General features: G+C 37.9%; 1 long non-coding RNA gene across 1 annotated transcript in view; it reads right to left on the bottom strand.

Annotated features, from left to right (window-relative positions):
* The window catches only part of LOC134198800 (uncharacterized), a 29707-nt gene extending 17303 nt beyond the window's left edge, over nucleotides 1-12404 (bottom strand). The window contains exons 1-2 of the long non-coding RNA XR_009973000.1: nucleotides 11883-12404; nucleotides 11605-11783 (exon numbers count right to left, since the gene is read on the bottom strand). This is a non-coding gene — a long non-coding RNA (uncharacterized LOC134198800). The remainder of the gene's footprint in view (nucleotides 1-11604; nucleotides 11784-11882) is intronic.
* Nucleotides 12405-17651: the final 5247 nt, after the last annotated feature.

The following is a 17651-nucleotide window of genomic DNA, read 5'->3' as shown; positions in this document are numbered from 1 at the left end:
GAAAAAGCAATTATCATTATCCAAATAGGAGGGTTGGAGACGATCGCATTAACATCATAAAAGGGGCGAAGTTTGTCTGCGCCCCCCCGGGACGGCCGTCGGCGACGAGACAGTTACATATTACGCAATAAAGAGCTGTTCTCGCGAAAGGAAGTGTGAAAATGAACAACATCAAGGGGTTATCTTGAATTACTCACTAAAAACTTATTGCCGGAGGTTCGGCAGGCGTCGCGGGGTGGGCGGGGGCGTGCGGGGAGGCTTCGCCGCGAGCAGATAAGGGCGCGCTATTGGGATCGCGCCGTTCTCATCCAATTACACGGTCGAGCGGCCGCAGCGAGTCGCGTAGATAAAAACCGAGCCAGCCTCGGCGCTGTCTCCGCGGGGATTGTCGCTCGTCTAATGTTTTCACCTACGACCCGTCCTTTGTATCCACCAACTCAATTTGAATCTCGACACGGACGCGGCGTCAGACACGCTCGACAGCGTTAAAACAATAATGGTTTTTTGAGAGTTTTCTTCGATTTTTCACGAATCGTAGAAATCTATATGATTTTTGCTTTTAAATGGTTTATCATTAGAGTATTTAAAAACTGGAGTTAAAAATAAATAATAGTTTCAAAAAACTAACAAATACTCTTTTATAGAAAATCCAACTAAAAAAAGCGGATTTTCTATAAAAGCGTATTTTGTTAGTTTTTTGAAACTATTATATATTTTTCATTTTTAGTTGAATTTCAAAATTTTTTTTATTTTATTTTTACAAACATACATACCTCTGAAGCTAATAAAAGCTTATTAATGAATACATCTAAAGATATTTGATTATGTTTTCAAATATTTTAACATTTCACACTATTTTCGACAATAATTCAAAATGAGTTAGTTTTGTAGATGACTTCATTCCTAACTCGACTATTAATTTTAAAAATTAAAATGTTCAATAGTTTTTCTTAGTGGTGTCAGGTAAACTCAAACAATTTTACAATTATTGTTTCAATACGTTCACATCACTATATGTATTTATTACTACATTTAGTACTACAATTTTTACTATTACTACAAGTTTTTTTTTCAAGTTTTTGCACATTTAGTGTTTTAAATCTTTAGTTTTTTTTACATTCTTTACGTACCTATGTATGTATATATGTTTTTGTGTGTTATATTTTTTCCATTTGTCAACTGATTTAACATCTTCATTATACAGATACTTCTGTTATAGTTTTGCAGCTTTAAAGAACAAATGTAATAGTTAATAAATATTCGGGCTTATATTAATAATTTTTCGTGTTTTTATATCCAATAACCTAAAACAAATTTAAAATAAAGTGACTGTAAAACCGCACAACCCTCCGAAATAACATTTCTAAGAGATTCACGTCTTGCTCAACTCAAGCCGGTAGTGTTGTGTAGTAACAGGAAACAATCCAACACGACGTGTTAAGGGAATTGGCGACCGCTCCGCCGGCGGGACTGCCTCCTAATTCAATTAGAACTATACCAGTGCTCCGACCTCTCACGACTAGCAACGGCGCAATGTTAACCGACCATTTTAACTTAAGTGTTTAGTAAATAAACGAATTGCCAAATCCGCTTACACATTAAAATAGTCGTGTAAGGTGCAGTGGCGGATTTTGGGCATGATGCCGCCCTCCCTAGGCCCTGTATATCGCGCCGCCAATAATTTTAGAAAAAAAAAGATTAGTTTTGATCCAATATTTTTTTTTATTTAAAATAACTTTATATTATGTTAATTTTATATAAACTAATCTCATCAGTTTCAAAGGAGACTGTTTTTATTTTTTTCGTCTCTGTATATTTTACATTTCAAAAGTTTTGCGACACCTAAAATTATGCAGCCCTAGGCCCAGACCTAGGCGTAAATCCATCACCGGTAAGGTAAGTCATTATTCAAGAAACTGAAACGTTTGGATTTGTTTACCTTATGGTACGACGATGTCCATTGCTTCTTTACCCTGATCCGTAATACCCGTCTTAGGCTTAATAGCACTGTAACCTAATAAATAACAGTGACATTTGTTTTCGGTAGTAAGCCCCACCCTCTGTCACAAGCGGAACCCAATCCGACAGCGCGGCCGCCGCCGTATGTAAATAGTTTACCAAAAGTCGCCGCTCGTCCATCACGCGTTGTCACATAAATTATGCCGCGGCGAATCCGCGGTCGAATCATTGTTTGACTTTTATCTTATTACGTACGTCTCCCGATTTTGTTCGCGTCATATTTCATCTGACTTATCGGCTTTTATCTATCGTTTTGTGGCGAGTCGCGTTATCGATCACCGGTACCCCGGCGCGACCCGACAAATGTCTCCGAATGTTTTGAGTGGATTAGCCGAGCGGTCGGTGTCGGTCGGTCACCGTGATGACTAATGCGTTGCCGGCTTATATGGACTGTGTATCGACTTATTGTTTATCTGATGCGCCCGCGTCGCATCCCTAATGAAAAGCACCACCGCTCTGCTTAACCTCCCAGTTGCTCCAACACTACTAGAGTCTACTTCCGCGTTCGAAAATTAAGTTAGATCTTCTGAAAACGTCACTATCCTATTGATGGTAATAATAAATTAAGTCACGCGCTCGACTCTCTAGGAATGTTTGATTTAATATGTAAATTACGATGACGGGACTTGATCACGATTCGTATGTACTTCTTCGTTCTTGTAACAGTTTAGGCTCGGTCGATTGACTGTACTTTAGAAAAAATATGTTATTTAAACGGACCATGGCTATGACTAAGTACTACTGCGGGCAATGATATAAGCACTACGAGGCTTGTTATGACGAATATGATCAGCTGAACGGTAGTCGCCGCACGAGCCTCGCTATCTCCGGATCTGGTGACCGCTGTCACATGACACCCGACACCTCTGTGCCATCCACCGGATCCAAGTTAAATTAATGAAAACATCCATCCATAAAGACCCGAACGCCTCTGCTTGTTGTGAATGAAATACCAAACGCGCGGCCGGAATCCTTTTTTATGATCATCATAAATTAAACGACCAATTTCCAACAAGTGTCATAGCTTGGATAAAGGAATCATTTTTATAATATCCTCAGCGCTTAACAAGGGTACAAATAATGCCCACGCACATTCACGCGGCCATAAGTCCGGATCGAAAGAACTGGCCACTGACTGCTAAACTGTTAATATAAATAATGAACTGCGTTATGGGCTTACGTGGTAGGTAGCGGTTCGTTGACTAACGACCTTTTTGTACTTGGAGTCGTAACCTGCCACTGTATGCTGCACGGTTGTTAATTCTGGTATGGATAATATTATGGCACGTGGGTTTCAGATGCGATTTTAATTGGCCGCCACTTTAAGCAGAGAGTAATGTTACGGGATAAAAGTCATCAAAATTTGATAGTAGTGCTTAGAACGATACTGATTTCAAAACGGATTACGTGGTATAGTATTAACATGCCACAAAGACGGGGACATTACCGTTCAAACTGAAACAAAGTCAAGTAAATTATCCACTAGTGAGAACCCTGAATAATTAATTACGATAATTCTACTATAGGCCTTCAGCTTTTCCTTCATTATCTAATTTCATGAAATATGAATCCATTTAATTTATCAAATTGAATATTTAATTTTAATTTAGCAACTTGTATCTGAATATAAACGAATATGAATGAAGATACAGCTTCTGTCGCAGCGTCGCCCACACATTGGGCAAGAAACGGGCGGCAATACGTCTCTAATTTATATTCTACCTCACTCAGCCGACTGACTTATGACGCGGCCTGCTAACAACATCTACCTTTAGGGTTACAAACATAATAGTTTATTTATCTCCTAAAACTATTGTCCGCAATACAATAAACTATTAGACCTCAAACAACAACCCTACAATTCGATAGGCTGTATTTGAAACTTAATTGGTCAATGTAACAAATAAAACTTTTTTTTTATAAATCATAATGTCTGCTATGTCAATCTAGGATTTTCTTGAAGCAAAATGAAACCGAGGTTTCCGTATTTAAAAAATATTTCACGATTTTTTTTATTATGTCACGGATAAGTTGGTGTCGTACGTAAAATGAATCCCACTGCTCACTCAAGACAGGTCGAAGACCCAGTGAGATTTTAATATTTTTATCCTACACCTCAGGAGTTCACAAGCTTTTCGCGGCCAACTAGATTCATGTTCAATCCACCCATGAGTTTCTCGTCAGATCTTCTCAGTGGGTCGCGATTCTGATCCGGTGGTAGATTCCGCAAAGCACTGCTCATGCTAGGTCCTGTGTTAGCAAACTCTCTCAGATTGAGCCCGCCCGTGAGATAACCTACCGGTCCACGAGTACATAGTTGGAATAGCTCCTTAGGCTACCAACGATTTGGTAGGGGAAAAAATCCTAAATTACATTTGTATTTACCGAATAGAAACTCATAAATTTATGAAAAAGAACTCGTATTAATGTATTTCTCCATAAAAATTGCAGTCTCTCCCAGAAACTCTACTTACTAGGTACTGCTTCGCAACGCCAGAGACTCATCAGCTACGAGCTGCCCTAAAGCCTTCTAAATCCTGTTTGAACGAGAAATATACACTTGTAAACTTCTAATGTTTCTACGATGCAATGTATGTTTGCAATATCTTAATTAATAGTGCCATGTTTAATACATGAATCCACCAGTGTTTCAATAAATTATGATCTCACAAGTCCCCAACTTTCTTGACAAATTAAAGTTTTTAAATGGTATAACGTCATATTTTCCTCCTTACAAACGAAGTTAGATTAGGTTCTTGCAATTGTGCTTTAAAGTTTATGCAATATTTTTTTGTGTCATTTTCCGAATAAATTTAATGAAACAAAAAATACACGAGCTATCTCAATACGTCGCTAAAATAGTAAAAATTGCACCATAGACACGGCCCACTGAGTTTCTCGCAAGTTCTTCTCAGTGGGTAGCATTTTCGATCCGGTGGTAGATTCTGCGAAGTACTTACTGCTCTTGCTAGGGCCAGTGTTAGCAAATATCTTAAGATTGAGCCCGTGAGCTCATCCACCCGTCCGGGCGTATCTGGAATAGCCCCCGAGGTTTCCAGCTAATAGGTAGGGAAAAAAAAATCAAATTGCCTCAAATATTTATATTAGCGTGAACGGACTTGGAAAAAGTTTTTATTCGATAAAAAAATATATATATTCTAGTGCAATAATATCGCAGTATCTCTGAAAGATCGGAAAGATCTCTGTGAATAAGCTAAACACAAAACCTTACGTTACCGCAACATAATTCTTCAAATCAGATTGATGGGCGTAAAGTCCCGATTTATTCAACTATTAAAAAACATAACGACTTCGAGTGCGGATCGTACGTATTGAGACTGAGTTTATGTACCGAACGTGAAGTAGACATACGCTACACGACACTATAAAGTGTCCGTGTAAATGATTAAGTGTCAAGTCGCGGAGCGGGTTAGCGTGCGCGCAGCGTGGGTTCATTCTCCATTCACTCGCTCACATACACATTACCGCCGAAAATATCAAATCGACAGGAAGATGTTATCGCTACGGAATTTTATAAAATTGAATATTTTCATATAATAGTTGAGCCTGCCCCGTGGAGAGGCTCTTCCGGCGCGCAGTCCGATCACCGTCCCCACTTTACAACTTCCACGGATGACTGTGATTTTTATGACACTTTTTTATTGATAATAGAGATGTTATTTAATATCGCTGTTAACGTCTCCACAAACTTATTTCGGTATTATTGTACGGTATGCTACGGTTTTGGGTTTTATCGACGGTATAATTTTATTAGCGTCAAACTGAAAGCTTAAGTTAAGTTCAAGTTTCAATACCCAGCGGCCCTAGGATATAATCTTTGTGAATGCTCACATCGGGAATTTGGCCCGTATTCCATGGAGCAGTAACTTGGGTATCTAATTACTAGACTCAAGTAGTCTAGTAATTAGATACAATTACAAACTCATAGATACAATTACAATTGTATCTAATTACAAACTCAAGTAGTCTAAGTTTTTTTTTTTTTTTTTTATTGCCCTTGTAGGCAGACGAGCATACGGCCCACCTGATGGTGAGTGGTTACCGTCGCCCATGGACTTCAGCAATGCCAGGGGCAGAGCCAAGCCGCTGCCTACCGTTATTTTTCCTTATCATGCTTTTTTTTATTTTTGCGTAGACGCGTAAAAGAACTCACGACGCATCTGGTGTTAAGTTGTTATTGGAGCTCTGCGACATCATAACGTAAATCTCCACGCTCCTTACACAAGATGCCCTCTTACTAGTGCTCAACTTATGAGTTAGATCTGAAGTGACTAGACTAAAACTTTCGTGTCTTCTTGAGGGAGTCATCGAAGAACTAGCAACAGCGCTCTTTGAGTGTGTCTTTCTGCCACTTTATGCGGTTTTCCAATTGCAACTTTAACCGCACGTTTGGAGAGTGACGAGGCGAGTGACGGTATTCAAATTGTGATGTCAATATATCCACCGCTTAGTATCTTTAGAAGTCGTCGTGGCCTAACGGATAAGACGTCCGGTGCATTCGTGTTGAAGCGATGCACCGGTGTTCGAATCCCGCAGGCGGGTACCAATGTTTCTAATGAAATACGTACTCAACAAATGTTCACGATTGACTTCCACGGTGAAGGAATAACATCGTGTAATAAAAATGAAACCCTAAAAATTATAATTTTCGTAATTACTGGTGGTAGGACCTCTTGTGAGTCCGCACGGGTAGGTACCACCGTCCCGCCTATTTCTGCCGTGAAGCAGTAATGCGTTTCGGTTTGAAGGGTGGGGCAGCCGTTGTGACTATACTGAGACCTTAGAACTATATCTCAAGGTGTGTGGCGCATTTACGTTGTAGATGTCTATGGGCTCCAGTAACCACTTAACATCAGGTGGGCTGTGAGCTCGTCCACATAGCTGAGCAATAAAAAAAAAAAAAAAAAAAGAAAGAGCTTTTTACACACACCCGGTTGGAACGGATTTCCTTTTTTGTGTCTGTTATTACTACGTACATAATGATTAAACAAAAAATGAAAAGTCAATATAAAATAATTAAACATTAAATATATACATAAATGCAAGTAAAGTTTTGAATTGCGAATATTTTTTCGGTGGGATATATATTAGTGAAAAAAAATTGTTTACTGTTTTATTTAATTTATTGCAAATTTATGAAATATTTTTGCATAATCTCCAAATTGACAGGAAATTCAGTTAATTAAAAAAGTTTCGGTTTCCTGAGTAACTTCGAAGTACCTCAAAAATCACTGCAAACGGGGGCCGTTTTTTTAAAGTAACACTTTTTTCGGTGTACCTTGTCGCGGCCCGCAATCAAAACATTAGATTCACATAGACAAATCCTTAAAAACAGCAAACTCGTATCATCTGGTTAATAACCATTAACATACAAGATCCTTCTAAATTATACAATAGACTATTATTAATAGACTGCGCTGTCGTAAAATATACAACGTGAATAACACATTAGGATGATAAAAAACGCAATGGGTGTTTATAATAAAACGTCCAATAATTTAAAATTACTATAAAACACAAGACATCCTGACCGCACGACAGGTCCGAGGTCTCCTAGAGTTTTGAAACGGATCAATGGAATTCAAATAACACAATTGTTTAATTCAATGGTCGAACGTTAGTAGGAACTTTAAGTTAAGAAATATCTAAAGCGCAGCACGATATATTTTTTTTACCCTGTCTCCCTCTCTCCAGTCTCTGTTTGTGCGTTAACGATTGAGACAAATATCGAAAAGTTCTCGTTTTAAATAAATATACTATTAAAAAGCTATAAAGTAACGCGAAGTTTTACATACATACATGATTTCGCTCGACATTTAAGAAATACTTTTAGAGACGACGACATGATACCGATTTATCGTAAGCGAATGTAAATCTTTTTTTAAATCAAATCAAATCAAATCAAAATCAAATCAAAATCAAATCAAAAAAATTTTTATTCAACATAAATGAAAGTACATACTTGTTGAACGTCAAAAGAACTACCGCCAATTCACAAGAACTAGCCTCCGTCCTGAGAAGAATTGGCAAGAAACTCAGCGGGCATGTTTTTTTTTTTTTTTTTTTTAATAAGCAATTATTATTTATTAATTTTTTAATATTACATTTTTTTTTTTAATATGAGTTTTTTACAATGAGTATTATAACGTAACAATTACTACAATATTGAAATGCCCGGAGCGAGCAACTCATTCCCACTTTGTGCAATCTTCTAGATAATCATTGACTTTATAGTAAGCTTTATTGCACAGATGTTCTTTAACAGTTTTCTTAAACCTATGTATATGTAGGTTCTGAACATCTTGTGGGATTTTGTTGTACAGGCGCACAGACAAACACCCGAATGAATTTCTTATCTTATGTAACCTACTCATCGGCACAACAAGCTTGTGTTTGTTCCTAGTATTTCTATTATGTATGTCCGACTTTTTAGGAAACTCCTCAATATGTTTACGAACATACATCAAATTTTCAAAAATGTACTGGGATGGCATAGTGAGAACTTTAATTTCTTTAAATTTCTCCCTCAGGGATTCCCTTGAGTGCATGTTATAAATAGCGCGTATAGCTCTTTTCTGCAGAATAAATATCGTTTCTACATCGGCCGCATTGCCCCATAGCAAAATGCCATAGGACATGACACTGTGGAAGTAACTGAAGTAAACTAAACGAGCCGTGTCCGCGTTTGTTAACATTCTAATTTTTTTTACTGCGTATGCTGCAGAGCTGAGCTTACTCGCCAATTTATGAATATGAGGTCCCCATTGCAGTTTGGAGTCCACTGTTATACCAAGAAATACGGTTGACTCAACAAGCTCCAATGATTCCTCAGAAACAATTACATCACTATCCACTTGTCTCACATTTAAAGATGGTTTAATACATTTTAAAGTAAATTTAATACATTTAGTTTTCTTACTATTCAATAATAGGTTATTGATACGGAACCAATGAACCACACACGAAATCGCATCATTCACTTCGTCATAGACTTGTAATTGTCGTTTAATTTTAAATAATAAAGATGTATCATCTGCGAATAATACGACCTCGTGTCGGGACTCAATAAAACTAGGTAAATCGTTTATATATATTAGAAATAAAAAAGGACCCAAAATGGAACCCTGAGGTACACCCATTTTCAACAAGGTACCTGAAGATCTATTACCTTTCACATCTACTGTTTGTATCCGTCCTGATAAATAGGAAGTAATAAGTTCCAATGCACCATCCCTAATACCATAGTGATGTAGTTTCCTCACCAATGTTTCATGTTCAACACACCTTTTTTCCTACCTATCCGCTGGTACCCTAAGGGGCTATTCCAGCTACGCACGGACGGTTAGGCGAGCTCACGTGTTCAACTTGAGAGAATTGCTAACACTAGTCCTAGCAAGAGCAGTGCTTCGCAGAATCTACCACCGGATCGGAAATGCGATCCACTGAGAAGATCCGGCGAGAAACTCAGTGGGCTGGGTTTGTGGGTTAATTCGCTCGTCGAGCCCGTCGTCGTAAGTGACGGGTTCGACTAGGTCGGTGACCGGTGCTTATGGCACCTAAAAGCACCGTTAATGGATCAAGAGGATCCGTAATGACGTGTTTTGGGCGACGTCGACTGTTTACCATTCGGTCTACAGGATCGGGTATGAAATAAGGGAGCTAAATCGTGATTTAAACTATATTTTGATGCACATTCTTCTTAATTAATTTAGATACAGTGAAATATGTATTAGTAGTAATGAACATTTTTCTTAAAATAAATTTAAAATGCTCACAGAACAAAATTAATTAATTTCAATTCTGTGACTTGAACTTCAAAACGCATCTCAGCGTGAGTTTAAGAGTAATTTAATATCCAAATTAGTATCGTTGAAACTAAACGGCGATATACCGTAAACTATTTATAGTAGATAATCTAATCGAATAAAGTAGAAATCATTAACGAACCGGTAAAGTAGATGCGTGTAAATAAAAGGTGGGCGCCAAAGAATTACAAGATTCATTAGCTCTACAGGAGGCTGCCTCATTAGCATGCCAAATTGATTTTGCCGCCTACGTATCGTGAACGATAAAACTTTTAAATATTCATACATCGACGCGATATCCAATTAATAGACGTTAATAAAGTTGTTAAAAAACGATAAAACATATAGTTTTAAACAGATGTCACAACTTGTAGGGGACGCAATCTTAATTTCATTTAAAATGTCTGATCTGACTGTGTCGTTTCTTCTATTTTTATCGTTCGTCTGTTTTTTTTTTGTATAATTTGTTTAACATTATTTCATTCTTTTTCAATGTTCAAGCGGAATCATCTTACGGAACACATTTTACAAAGAATACGATTGGTAGTCTTGTTCGTGACTCTCTTAGCTCCTCTTAAGACCCAAGATTAAAGTATCAAATTGATACTCTCATCATCTCACCATATAAAATGATTCGCGGTAGAATAAGCAGGGAAATTATTATCTATAAAGAATAAGTAAGTAGGCTCTATTTCAAAATTGTTTTAAAAAAAACATAAATGAGGTATAGTGCTACCTGGTAATCTTCACAGATTTCACAATGTCAATATCTTTTCCCGCATTGGAACATGAGGTCGAAGGGTCAATAAAGTATAAAGTCTATCCCGTCCTTCGAACCCGAAGGCATATACCATTAAATGCCAAAATTAAACTAGTGGACTGACAATAAGTACGTAGGGAAATAGTTGAGGAGAATGCTTCTGTGGAATGATAATAGAGTAGTAGATCTAGTATTATAATAGGTATATTTATAGAGAGATCAGGAGGGATGCACTTTAATTCACTGCAACCCATAAAGGTAGGTATATACCTATTATGATCACCGAAACATTTATCCTGGTCTAGCTCCAAAGTCATCGTGATGGAACACTTGGACAGATAATTTGCAGATAATCTTCTTTCCGACTTAAGTATTTATTGCTGTCTATAGCGCAGTAGTCCCACAATACGTGGAGAGAATTTTCTTCTTCCTTCTCACAGCATCTGCAGACAGCGGACACAAGCTTTCGCAACCGAGAATCCATCGTTACAGTCCTTACAATAAGTTATCTTATTAGGACACAGACTGAGAGCTTCTTTGATATGCACGTTTTTTAATCCCCTCAGATGAACTGCTTTTGATGGATTCCCTCAAATCAGTTCAGGACCACTCGAGAGTCTCTCAGCGCTTTTTATGGCCAGCTTATCTTATCAGCTACTTCTCATTTCCTTCCAAACCGCAATGCCCCGGTATCCAGCAATGGCTCACGCTATTTTTACAACGGTAAGCAGCGGCTTGAACGGTAGGCAGCGGCTTGGCTCTGCCCCTGGCATTGCTGAAGTCCATGGGCGACGGTAACCACTCACCATCAGGTGGGCCGTATGCTCGTCTGCCTACAAGGGCAACAAAAAAAAAAAAAAAAAAACCTGGCTTGTTTCAAGTATTATATCAGTAGATTTTGTTTATGTACGGGACCTACTATTTAATAGCCGACAGACGAAGAATTGAGATTCTGTGCCTTGAAACGGTTCAACACAAAAATAAACAGTTTCAATTTACCTTAGTAGTTAGTTATTTGTTTTCAGAATTTTCATGGAACAACTCACGGAGTCCAGTGGAGCTGTCTCGTTGGATATCAATTAATAGTCGTTCGTGCGAGCAGAGCTGCAAAAGTGTAAAGTGCACTGAGGCGGGGTGCGTTACGTAAATCACGCGAGTATCCGCGTAAATCGACAACCCTGAAATATATTTACACGTGAACAATAGATGTTTTATGCCGTTTGCTGTCTTAATTAGGGGTGGGTCGCGGAATTAATTGAAATCAAGGATACACTTACCACCAAACCGAAGGCACCAATGCTTCGTAATTGATATAGGCTAGACAGTGGTACCGACTGGAAGCCATGAAAATTCACAATAAGTCCGTAATGTATTGCATATAATTTAAGTACCAACAGTACATATGTAACGAATGCAAAACGAATTTATTTTAAAGGAAACAATATTATTGAGTAACTGCCATCTGCCCATAATTTTATAGTTCATATTCATTCTTATTAGTTCAGGTGCGTTATTCTTAATAATATTGTGCTATAAGAAACTAAAACGTTAAATTCTAGATTATTCCGCAACCCGGTCTTACTATAGATAGGATAATTTTGAAAAAAATCTAAGTCATGATTACAAATGCAATTTATCGACTACATATTTTTATTGATGAATCGCACCAGGATTTTGCTGTACTACATCTCCCTCCACTTAAGCCGTATTTAAAACGTAGTACTTTTATCCCAAAATCTATTAAAATCGTTGAAACTCCCAAAGATCATCAACATCTAGGTTTTGTGGCGATATAAATTCCAAAATCTGCAAACAAAACTTGGCATAAGTTTTCGTGTTTGCTTAAAAAAACAAAAACAACAAAAATACACAGAGACCTAGAATAAACAACGCTGAGACGTGAAAGATTGTTTGGCACCGGCCAAACGGGGGACCAGGTACCGGCGATACACAGCTGCTGGGTACGAAAGTGCCATACGTCCCCGCACTACTCGCTATGGACATGGCGCGTTAAAATTATTGCTGTCCGGATTTTTCGAGAGCATTAATGTAAATTTATCGAGCAGCGTAGCGCTAATTGCGAACGACGCGCGTCCGCTGATTGTTTTCCAGCCGGATTTATGGCAACACCTATTGCCGATTTAAAGGTTTAATTGTGAACGATTCACGTGCTTTATTGAATAGGCGAGGTGTATTTATTCGATTGCTCTCATTGCGGTTTTGGCTATTGATTTTCCGTTGATTGTTTATAGGCTATTTTTGAATTGAACGTAATTTAAATAACACGGGTTTCGTGTCCAAGGAATCCAATTTGTTTTCTCCGATTGTTACTGAAAACGCATGATACAAGGACGAATATATACAGACCCCCAAAAAATATATAAAATACGATTTCGTTTTTTTTATTGAATAAATTAACGAAGAACCCCACCGCCCGGTTAGTTTTAAGTGGTCAATAAAACTCAGAAACATGACATTTTGAATGCAACCTCTCATCTTGAGATGTCGAAGTCGCAATTGTCAACAAAAACAGAAACGCATAACTGCTTTGCGGCAGAAATGGGCAGGAAACCTTATTTATCCGTGTACGCTTACAATACATCTACCACCGTGAAACGAAGCCGAACGGCTCATAGTATTTGTATTTAGACTCAATAAATCGAACATTGAAGAAATCAAAATTTTTATGATCTCAAATATTTTGGGGAAAACCAGTACAACGAATCAACTTAAATAGATATAGTTATGTCTTACCAAACCTAATACGGATTGATCGGATATATGTAGACGCGATACTGTCGTGAAAATATGTACATTTTGTACACACCGCTTATCGTCAGATCAATAATTTAAAGAAAGAACTGAATACGTTAGAATTGAATACGAATTTTTAAACAATATACACCGAAACTTTTGTTTCTAATGTTAAGAAATAAGATATATTACAAATTTAAATTTGACATCAATCTACAAATTTGTTTTGGATAGAAGTATCTTCAATGACATGTGTGTCAAATTATAGCACACTGAGTGAAAAGTGGAGAAATGTCGTAAAACGCAGGAATTACCTTTCCGTGGAGGTAGGAATGTGTTAATAAATTAAGTGACGTCACATCCGAGCGTTTAGCAAAGTTAGCGGTTATGGCCGAGGGCGTTTCCCGCCTTTTTCGCTTAAGTTTTCCGCGCCGGCGGCACCGGAAGTTCGGCCATTATTATTTTACGCGGGCAACAAGCGGCGCGATAATATCCTGTGCTTCTGCTCGCCGCCGCTAAGAGTGCCTTTAATAGCAGGACGTGTCTTCTTAGTTCTCGCTTAATAGGAGTAATAACTTATATAAAAAAAGATTTATTAAAGTCGCGCACGATCTCACCAATTGATAATGGAGATTACAAACACCGGATATTTAAGTGTAATAAGACGTGTATCATAGCAGTTAAGTAAATTACATATTTTTGCAATTGCTATAACTAGTGTTCGCCCAATGATCGAAGCTTACTTTTAAAACTAGTTAGCATAATATTCCAACTTCGATGAATAGCACCTTAGTTGTCCTAGGTGACCACTTCAGCGAAACTTAGAAAATAATAAACGCGAAATTTAATCGTGAAAGTCATTTTAACTGTCTATTTCTCGCGAAAACCGTAGAAAATACTAAATTACGGACTCAACGGATCTCAAAATTTAGATTCATTTTATATGTAAAATTTTCTCTTTTGCTTTGTTATTGATTGACAAATGAATTAAATACATAAAAAATATGTATAATAGCTAACCACCACGAAAAAAAATCGGTTGAGAAACAACTTAGTTGCCAATTTATTAACTAATCTTTACCTGTTTATATAATATATTCTAGGTATACATTTCAGGCAGCGAGTACCTGGATCACTTTATTTTTATAATTCCAAATACAATGTCACAGGTTATTGTTTCTTTCAATCAATCAAAAGCAATCAACAGGGAAGGGCTTTCTCCATCGGAAGGACATACAAGCTTTTCAAAATTTACATAGATACTTTAAAGCTTGGGTGCTGTCCTCCACTTTGAAACATAAGTTCTACGTTTATATTACCGTCGGTCTGACGATTATTAGTAATGACTCTTCAAAAATTCAAAGAATCTTCAACTGTCACTTAAACCACAAGAATTCGCCACAACACAACATATTATAAATGAGTAAATGCTCCAAACTCAACGGCTCGGAACGTGTTTCATCGTGGCATCAACAACGTCTTGTCTCATCAGTCCGGTCTCGTTGAAAGCCTTTTTAGGTCCCCTGAACTGGGGGCATCATTACTCGACGTGGGTCTACTTTCAATTCGGCACACGTGACGGCGTAGCGGCGTGTGTTTTGCGTAATCCCCGACGCAAAGCTTAGTTAGATGTAAGCCCGGGTCGGGTCGGAAACGTCTCTCACTACACTAAATCAATCCGGGCCGTCTCAGGCGACACGACAAAATAAAAGGTCACACACGGCTTTCCCTGACCGCACAAAGACGCTAGAAGGTCTAATTTAACACAAAAAATCAGGAATCACATAAAAAATTACGTTAAATTTGAACTACCAATACAACTTGTTATAATGCGGTTTTGTTTTTTACTATTTATTATGATAAAACTTGATTTTACAGATCGTCATGGATGTATAAATGAATCCGTGTAAACTCACATTTAACGTAATTCTGCCGCAAGCCATTCATATTGAAAGAGAGTCGTTATACATTGACTTTGATGGTTAAATCTGACTACATATCTCAAGATAGAAAATCACATTACTAAGCCATACCTAAACTTAATATATAGTAAATAAAAAAATAAAAACAATAACAAGTACATGCAAAATCTTGGTATTTCTGTTTATTATTTTGATCAGTGCATAAACTGGCGTTAGCGAAATTACAACAATAATTAATTGAATATATTAATAATACTAAGAAATATTTAAGCATTGAAAATATCACATTATCTTGTTTGTTTTTATTAACATTTTTAATATGTAGGTATGTCTCTTTGCAACGGAATCTTTGAACGTTATTTTCACAGACTTCAAAACAAAAATTTCTGCCGTGAAGCAGTAATGCGTTTGAAGGGGGGCAGCGGTTGTAACTATACTTGAGACCTTAGAACTTATATCTCAAGGTGGGTGGCGCATTTACGTTGTGGATGTCTATGCGCTCCAGTAACCACTTAACACTATGTGGACTGTGAGCTCGTCCAACGATCCAAGCAACAAAAAAAAAAAAAAAAAGACAACCCGCTGAGTCTCTCGCCGGATCTTCTCGGTTCTCTGCTGCATTGCTTTTACTGGGGCTAGTTAGCAAATTCGTTAGGCTGAGCTCGGTGAGCTCACCTACACGTTCGGTAAACCTTGTACCGAGCCCTCGAGGTTACCAGCATAGGTAGACAAAAAAAACCCTTAGGTATGTTAGTGACAATGTCGTGAACAAAGGCACTTTCACGTATCGCAATACCGCACAGAGATAATAAGATAATACTGTTGACAGACCATTGTCTGTTAAATTATTCACGAAACATTTCCAGATCTTCAGCGCGATTGTGCCGATATGGTGAATTACGCGTGTTTCCATTTTCATGGCGCGTGGCTTTTTGTGACGGCCGTAATAGTTACTTATTATAACTATTCACGAAATTCTAAGCGCGTTCGACAATTCCTACACAATATTAAACCTTTTGTTCACAACAAGAAATCTGTCAGTTCTTGAAATTACTATTGGTGTATGTTTCTGCTACCTTAAGCAGCAGACGTGACGGTCCATGCGGTAGTGAGTGGTTATCTTTCCTCGTGGATATCAGGGACAGAGACAAGCTATTACTTACCACTGAGAGCACTTTTCAAGCTTCGTTTGAAGACAGACATATCACGCCGTGGAAGAGAGTTCATCTCAGAATCAAAAGAATGGGGCAAATAAAATTATATTAAAATTTATTGGTGTTCGGGCGTATTGTGAGCTCTGACGGCTAGGCAATACCATCTTACCTTTTTCGGCATATTGGTCAATTTCTGCCGCAAAGCAGCTACCTTTTCCTTGGAGTGTGGGACAGCCGTAATAAAATACAGGCTGAGATTTCAACGTCATGTGGGTAGCGGCATGTAGGTTGTGATGTTTATGGGCTTATCGACTCACCACCGGTTAAACCGTGAGCTCTTCACTAATAATCAAGGTAGCAATTCAAATTACGAAATCATATGTCGCAGAATGGGCCGATATCCCATTTTATGACATAGGGGGCGTATAATGAGGAATCGTGCAAAGAGATTGCGCAGCACAAAACAATGACAGTTTCGAGATGCTTTCGCTCTTCCTAATTCAAACAAGTATGGTAGGTAATCGTGCAAAGAGATTGCGCAGCACAAAACGATGATAGCTCCGAGACGTCTTCACTCTTCCTAAGTCCGACAACGAATGTGCTTCGATTCAACCCGAGCAATGATACTTCGACTCTGCCGAAGCATACCACCTGAAGTGAGCCGATGTTTGACGAGTAGTTGCGACTCGCATCCACTAGGTGGCACGCTTTCGCTTCGTTTGTCCCCCACAGTAAACCCAATAAGATAAACTGCTTAAGGAGAGAGCAGAGAGCTATAATAATATTTTTTCAATTGAACCAGCAGTTTAAACCTTAAAAAAATGACCACTTTTTTTTAAAGCATCTAGTCGATATTGTTAAAATATTTTTTCCATAATTATCACCTGCCTTCATAATTCGCCTAATGTCTTTTAAGTCCCGAGATTGGCAACTATAATTACAATAGAAATTCAATGACGTAGGTATACATTCTTAATTTTTATTTAAAGCACAGTCAATCTAGCGCATTCTCATTCCTCGCTCACCATTTCAATTCAACACATCTTCAGTGTTTCACCTCACCCAATAATTACCCGGCACTATCATTAAGCCGCATGCACAACAAAACGTAATAACCTTGCAATTAGACGGTGGCTGTCATTAGATTGTAATAGAGTTTCGTACAACAATTTGTGAGTAAAATCGTCAAGCGTGTCACATTACCAGTGTCCATTAG

Source organism: Bombyx mori, chromosome 4 (genome assembly GCF_030269925.1).
Source record: "Bombyx mori chromosome 4, ASM3026992v2".
Classification (NCBI taxonomy): domain Eukaryota; kingdom Metazoa; phylum Arthropoda; class Insecta; order Lepidoptera; family Bombycidae; genus Bombyx; species Bombyx mori.
This window is presented reverse-complemented; position numbering and strand designations above follow the sequence as displayed.